Source organism: Humulus lupulus, chromosome X (assembly GCF_963169125.1).
Source record: "Humulus lupulus chromosome X, drHumLupu1.1, whole genome shotgun sequence".
Classification (NCBI taxonomy): domain Eukaryota; kingdom Viridiplantae; phylum Streptophyta; class Magnoliopsida; order Rosales; family Cannabaceae; genus Humulus; species Humulus lupulus.
The window spans coordinates 168,877,400-168,885,799 of NC_084802.1; the positions used below are offsets into that span (position 1 = coordinate 168,877,400).

General features: G+C 35.9%; 1 pseudogene; it reads right to left on the bottom strand.

Moving 5' to 3' along the window:
* Nucleotides 1-43: 43 nt before the first annotated feature.
* On the bottom strand, nt 44-5,031 carry LOC133806443 (uncharacterized; annotated as a pseudogene).
* Between the last annotated feature and the right edge of the window lie 3,369 nt (nt 5,032-8,400).

The window sequence follows — 8,400 nt, forward strand, 5'->3', positions numbered from 1 at the left end:
ACAGTTGCAATGACTGTACAGTTGCAGGGAGATGATCCAGTGGTCAGCAATGACTGTACAGTTGCAAAGAATGGGTAGTAATCCAAGACACATTAGAAATATTAGCCACGCCCTCTACAGATTCCATGTCTATCATGCCACCAAAACGTGAACTGAGACAAAAAAAACTCCATTATCGAGAAAAGCAACACAAGTAAAAGCTTTATTGTTATGTTAACTTCTGTAGTTGATGGCCTGAAGTCACACAGTACCCGAAGGCTAGAACTTGATGTTTTCAACAAATGTATGCAAACAGATAAGTTGAGGCTTTTACATGCAGATCTCAAAAGAATCAGAAAGTAACATGTCCCAAATGACCCCAAACATAACACAGTACACAGGAAAAGAACGGTATTTACCACACTCGACTCTCCAATTACCCACTCACGGTAGTTTCTTGAGCATGAAATGAGCTGCCAATGCCCATTAAAGCAAAACACACCGCCTAGAGCATAAAGAAAAAAAATATCAATAGAAAGAACAAGGTAAACCAAAAAATTTATAGAAAAATCAAACAAGCCTATCAAGAAAAGAAACTCTTGGCAAATTTTTAAATAATCAAAACACAACAAATTGAAGATTCCCATTTGTGCCAATTCCAAAGTGCAAAAAATAGTTAACAGACCTTAAAGCCAATGTACAGTAAAACATATTTCAACAGAAAAATGCATGGGGACCATATGGTCAAATGTCCATTCAGCATTTATAAAGGAATAGTACATATCATGTCTGAACTAGAGAAAATGGTTCAGTAAGACTAAAAATGTGACCAAACCAAGTTCAATACCATAAATTGCATAGAAATATCAGGATTTTGAAAGATTGGTACTGCACTTGACACTTAAAAACAAAGGAATCATTGTTTTCCCCCTTGGAATAGGAACCATCCAATTTTTATTCCCTCTAAAGAACCATTTGAATAGCAAGAATCACAAGCTATTATACTGTTGTTTTCAGGTTTCAGCATTATACCTGAATCAACTACCTCTAATTCCAAGATAGGTAAATCTTACCAGGAACAGATGGCCCAAATTTGACTGTATCCTAGGATAATCTGTATGCTTGATGCTACTATCAAAGCACCTTGGACTGCTCTCATGGTGTTGAGAAATCTCTACAAAAATGTACAAGAAAAGTAAGCTTCCTTACAACACATAGATAACAAAGAAGTCATACCATAAAAGAATGCTTTAGTGATATCAAGGAAAAGGAAATGCCTTATTCAAGAATAGAAGGGTTGCACTTACGATATGAGGGTCATCAATACTAGCCAATGATGAATCATGAATGATAGATATAATAGGGACCATGAATGCATAAGACCCTCCAATAACAGTAGGCAGTCTTGTTCCAAAGAGAGTTTGAAGAAGTGTGTTAATTCCTTCAACAAACAGTCGAGTATGTACTACTCTGACTTTATCACCCTGATGAAATTTTATTTTTCAAAGATGGTTCATAAAATCATTAACAAAGTTTCAAATTTGATACATAAACAACTCCAAAAACTTGAGTTTATCAGTGTCTATATACACGACATAGATGAAGAATATGAAGGGAGAATAATACAGACCTGATTTCTCACACTTGGCGCAGTCGTCCAGTGCTGAGCATTTGGTATTGCTGCTGTACTATAACTTACGAAAGTTAATGTAGCTGATTCTTGTTGTACATAAGTTGTTATTAATGGTGTTGCTTCTCTCATTACCCATAATAAAAAGGCTGAGGGGATTGATGAACCTAGAAGCACACAAAAGTGAATAAAACAAATCAACAGACAATTTACCAATTCTCCCAAGAGCATTTTACTAGAGAGAAGAACAATCTTTTAACCATGTTCAACCTGTAAGAGCTATTATTTATTATCAACAAGAAAATTTACATCTAACTCTACTAATCAATGCTTAACTCCAAGTAATCATTACGGGGCTAAGGAGAGATCTAACAATAGAACCTTGGCAATCTATATGTTTTGGAAGTTCCATTTGTTTCTATATGTTTTGTCATTACATTTTTTCTTCTTGAATAAAATGAAAATAAAACCTGAAGAAACCCTCTTGGTTGGTCAAGAGTTCTTAATATAAAATGGGAATTTCTTTCGATACAAACTTCTAGCAGGAAATTTGTAATGGATAATCTCAAGAGAATATAATAGTGAAGCAAATGTCCTAACAAAACACTTGAGGATTTGTCTAGTCACATCTATAAAACTGCTAAAGATGCAACCATTACCACATGAGATAAAAATATTCTAATGTAGAGAGAAGAATGATAGCATAGAATCTTCTCAGTCGAAGAATATAGTGGCCAAAATTACTTTGTGTTTATGAAAAACCATCAATTGAATAAAGGTCAACTCATTAACTGAATTTGGAAGGGTTAGTTAGCATTACTTACCTACAAAGTAATACACAATTAGAAGACATATACAACCACCATTCACTTCCTGGTCATGCCAATGATAAAGCATCTGCAATTTTTTTTAAAAAAATTACGAGAAATGAACTACTAGAGATCTATTAGACCGAGTTAGATGTTTGAATGAAAAATGAATGGCATTACATGCCCTATAGATAGGAACTTACAGGAATGTCAGTTAACAAAGCCACAAAAGCATTAGAGGTGAAACATATAACACAAACAACAGCTAAACCCGCAACCTGCAAACCCAAAGTTACATTCATTCAGCACAACTTAACAACTTTCATGAAAAAAAAACATGGAAAGTGCTCATAAAAAGGTTTTCAATTTATATGCCAAAAAACAAACCTTTTGAGCAATCTTATATCTAGAAAAGTTGAAAAGTAAAGCATGTTTAGCATCAGAGATGGCAAAACTCAAAGCAGCTAAGAAAGAAGGTAATATCATATTAAGAATGAATTGGAAAAAAGTACCTGCCAAAGCTCTAAAGAAGCTCTTTCAGTTCTGACTTTGCTCATTTCAGGCATAGTAATATTCCTTGAAAAAAAGAAAGATAAAAAAAAATTATAACTTAAATAATAATAATGATAAAGGACCCAAGTAATTTGTTTTGATCGTAAAAAGTATTCACCGCACCACAGAACAAAATAATCAAACAATAATTAGCATGCATTAATGGTAAAAGAAAACATGTGTAAAACAACCTGTGCTTTTCCAATTTCTGAAAAATCAAACATATGGAAAAGTGTCCAAACTTGAGAGTTCATTATATATAAACACTTTGACCTTATGATGAAAAATACAAATAATAAAATCCATTAAAAATAGACTCTAATGATCATGCTTTTATTTTTTCTCTAGGATTTCTTTGGAAGGAATTAAAACCATCAGTTTCTGAGAAAAAATGGGTAACTCAAACTTTCTGAATCAATTGAAACAATCTGAGTCAATATTAATGCCTCAATGTAATAGAGAAAATCAAGGAAGCATCAGTGTTGAATTTGAAATTACATGTGAGGTCCTGTTAATTTGGGGCAAATCCTTTACTTTTGCTTGACATATTTTATAGTTTTATAGCTGTCAGAAATTATTATTTTATTTATTGTAAATGAAATACATCATACTTAAATTGCATATTCTTGTAAATATGGAAGCAAGTGGAATTCCAGTTCTTTTAAGTATTAATCTTTATATTACTTCATTCAACTAAAAATAAGTCAATAGCATCTTGTGAAGTGTAATAAGTTCTGACACCATAATACAAAAACTGTGTATTGGGTCATCCCATCAAGCAAAAGTAACCAACAATAACCTAATTAGTTACTACACCGAAACAAAAATTACTAGAAAATGAAATGATAACTAGAACTTCTGACAATTGAAAGCAGATAAACTTGAACGAAAATTGCTTACCATAACAAGCTAGTGCTCTAGCTAATAAAAGCATTGCTCCTGCAAAAACCTCTACATATACCTGCGTAAATCAATAATATTATTGTCACAACTCCAATATATGTTAATCCATGAAGAAGTAAAAGTATCATAACCTTCTTTGTTCTATCAGAAGATATTGCAATCAAGGTTATAGCAATTTATCACTAACAGTTGTTCATTTAACTCATAGAGAGCACAAAATAAGAAAAGTTAGTTTTAACTTAGCATCTTAGACATGCCAATTATCTGATTTGAACACTTTGCAAAAGTAATCTCCTGTTTATAGTGTATGTTGTACCACAAATAAGCCATTGGAAAATCCTTAAATGTGGGAAAGCAACTAGAAATCCCTAAGTAGCCTTAGAAAGAAATAACTTAATCATGGACCATAAACAGTACTGGACCAGATGGAGCCATAGTTTTATTAAAGGGGGCTATTTATATTTTTTTTTCGCTACTTTTGGAAGCTAAATTGGAATTTTTGCATACAATTATAAGAAAAAATTGAAACAATAAAAATGATTGAGCCTTCCACTATACTGGCTACAATGCCTGGTATGTAACTGTGTTGGAAGCATAGGAAAAAGAGATTCAGCGTAATTGTTAACCATTTCATATGTATTCATCTCAAAATAAAAAGAAAAACTAAGATCAATTCATAGTCAGGAAAATCTAGAGAGCATTCTATTATAATACCAAGGAAAGAAAAATAGAAAATGTATCGATATGTGCATAGTGCATACCCGAGCCACCACTGTAGAATCAATAGGGTTTTTTCCCATCCCAATCCAGATTATAACAGCACAAGCCAACATTATTACAATAACTAGAAGAGTTGCCTGATAAATTAATTAATACTGAGTTATGCATCTTGATGAAACGTAGTAACACATAACACTTCATTAATTTATTGAAAATATTAATAGACTATTGTACATGCTATTTCCATACCAAAATAACAATTTTCTGGCGGCTTCGAACATGAACCAACCGGAAAGGTAAACATCTTCTGTGATTATGATTATCTGCATTTAATGAATTCCGTTCATTAAATGTCTTCTCTAGCAAAGATTCCTCAACACTGCTTTCTTCATCTTCCTCATCTTCATCATTTGACTGATGGCAAAGATCAACCCTATAGGAAAGTTTATTAAGGGAAACAAAAAGGAAATGACAGAGAAGCAAGGGGGCACCACATATAGTTTATAATAGGCTGATAGCAAAATCATCAATTTGAGAACGACAATTAGATTTCTTTCTTACATAGATAAAAGATTCTCCCTTGATGATGAACCTAAGGGTTTTAAAACTGCTATTTCTTGTAAGGACAGAAAAAATTGGCTTACAGCCATGGATGAGGAGATGAAATCTCTATATGACAATAATACATGGAGTTTAGTAAAAAGGCCTACTGGTTCTAGATTGGTAAGCTGTAAGTGGATTTTCAAGATTAAAAAAGGAATTCCTGGGGTTGAAAGAGGCAAATTCAAGGCTAGGCTTGTTGCTCGTGGGTTCACACAAAGGGAAGATGTTGACGCGGTTTTTCGCCAACAGGTAATTAAGAGAAGAAGAGAAAGGTATTAGTGCTGAAAGTAGAACCGTCACAGATATGAAATCTTAGAGAATGAACTATGTGACTCAAGACACGTTTTTTAAGTGGTTCAAAGGTTAAAATCCTTCTACTCCACTAGTCAATATTATTGACGTATTCTGGGTATTTGGTTTACAAAGTATATAACTCTTCAGAGACTATTTTTTCCAACCCCTATCAACTCCCAGGGTCCCCATATTTATAGGAGAAGGCACCTGGAAGTTGATAGGGAGGTCATCACGTGACCTTACCATTGGTCATATCAACTCTGTAACACTTATGATTAATTCCTAAACCTGACACATAAGTGTGGTCTAATCAGTATGTAAGGAGATAATGGGCCGCACGGCCCAACCCAGCCGTGGGTGTCTGAATGCGCATGTTCCTGATGCGTGCCCGGAAAGTCAGGGAGATATCGGACACGTGATGTCAGATATAGGCACGTTTATCTTGCGAGTGTTGACTTCACAAAGGATCAGGAATCCATGAGCATAAGCTCGCACAACGAGCTGCTTCACTGACCCAACCTTCGGCCTGAAGGACTCCTTCCCCCAGTCTTAGGCAGCATTGGCGAGTTCTTGAGGATAGCTCGAGCTAAGTGGGTACGACCTGGAAAACCAGATCTCTGACCTGGGGAGGCTTATGGACTAACCTTGATTAGTCCGAGGCTCGACCTGCTAACCAGCCCGTGGGAAAACCAGGGCGTACAGAAGGCATTGATTTCAATGATGTTTTTTCTCCAATTATGAAGCACAGATCTATGTGGCTGAATACATTGCTCTCACTGAGGCAGTTAAAGAAGCTATGTGGCTTGAAGGTATTGCTAAGGAACTGAAGCTACAGAATGATGTCATTACTGTTTACTGTGCTAACCAAAGTGCTATACACTTATCTAAAAATCAAGTGTACCATGAAAGAACAAAACATGTAGATATCAAACTACATTTTGTGAGAGAAGTTATTGCTCAAGGATTGGTGAAATTTAAGAAGATTCCTACTGAACATAATCCATCTGATATGATTACTAAAGTACTTCCAGGCAGCAAGTTTTATCACTGCTTGGATCTCATTCAATTACAAGATGGATAGGCCCTACGGGGCTATTTGGACAGTCACTAGTTCAAGTTTAGTTTTTGAACCAAGGAGGAAATTTGTTATATTAGTCCAGGCAACTAACTTCTAACTGTTTCTGTTAAGTTTGTTGGTTCTATTTCTTTACTTGTAATACTTTGCTATATAAGTTTGTATTACTTTAGTTTTTTCACTGGTCGTGAAAAAGAACTAGTTTTATTCTCTAAAATTGTAACATCTTGAGAGGAACAGAGACAAGAGTGCTGTAAAGGTTGTAAAGAGAATTGTATAAGAAAGAATCAATAATAGTGGCTGCCCCTTGGATGTTGAGACTTGATCTCAGTGAATGGATGATGAAACCGAAGATACAGTTTGGACTTTGCTTAGCCGAAGAAGAAAATGGTGAGTCTGAAATTTTGGTGTGATTTTTTCTGAAAAAAAAATGTATAAGTGGCAGTAAGTGGCGGGCTCCCAAAATATTACCACATTTTTCATTTGCTACATATATAACATTTACCATAATACTTTTTCATTTCTATTATATTCATGTGTTATGGAAATGGGTATTTGGTGTAGTGTGTGCTTAACGACTTGCTGTAAGGGAAGTCAAGCATGCCCCTTCCCCAGCATAGAGAGAAAGAGCATGTATGAGGGGAAACCACCGTACCCGTGGACGGTGGAAAAATGCAACTCTCTAGTCATACCCCTCACCCAGGACGCAAGGAAGATTATACACCAACGACGAAACCTATCGCGAACCCCACCTACGGGTGGTGTGAACCCAAGACTACCCAAAAGTGCTTAACCTGACTTGATGGAGAAATTTAACTAGAGAGGGTCCGAGGTAAAAATTACACCCCCTACAGCTCATCCGAGGGACTCAACTAAAGTAAGGATTCACCCTGTGAACCCACGAGACTCCTTAAACAAATATTGGGGGGAACTACACAACGAAATAAAAATCCTTCGAAGTAAGATAGTAACTGCACCTGGGGGCATAAAGGTGACAATGAATTCGACCACGAGTCTCCCTTCACAAGGGAGATATAGGTAGAGCAACTCCCCACTAACTTCAAAGAGCCTCGCATGACTCCGTATGAGGACACTACTGACCCAAAGTATCACTTAGACACCTTCAATGAATTGATGAAGTTAAGGGGGGTCAACCATAGGACAAGGTGCCATTGCTTTGCCATTACACTCAAAGGAGTTGTATACAAGTTGTTCAAGAGGTTGAGGCTAGGAACAATCAGGTCATGGCAGCAGTTCTCTGGCAAGTTTCTTTAGCAGCACCACGCAGTCCGTGATTATGTTATGCCGAGTACCAACCTCACTAACATAAAACAAGGCGAGAGTGAAAGCCTGAAGAGCTATATCCCCATATTCAATATGGAAGAAACTAAGCTAGGAAGTACAACTAAAATAGAGCTCAAGATGGCTATCACAGCCGGAGTTCGTCCAAGAAGTAAGTTACGAGATAACAAGCTCAAGAGGGAGGTTACAAACATAGACGACTTCATTGAAAGAGCACAAAAGTATATATATGTGGAAGAGGGCCATAAGAAATTGCATATTGGGGAAAAAAAATCATCCTCCAATCACCCTTCCACCAATACATTTTAAAACTCCACATAGAATATATCGTTGTGATATTGAAGTCGCTGATCAGGTTGAAGATTGGAATAGGTCTACAAGAAGGCTTCAAGGAGAAGCTAGTCTCATCAAGGATAACCTCCGATAAGACTCTCTTTATTTGATTCACTTAGGAACTAAAGAAGTCATCTCAATTGGCCCCCATAAAGTAGTAGTAGTAGTAGTTTTTCTTTATTTGAGTTATGCCTCGTAAG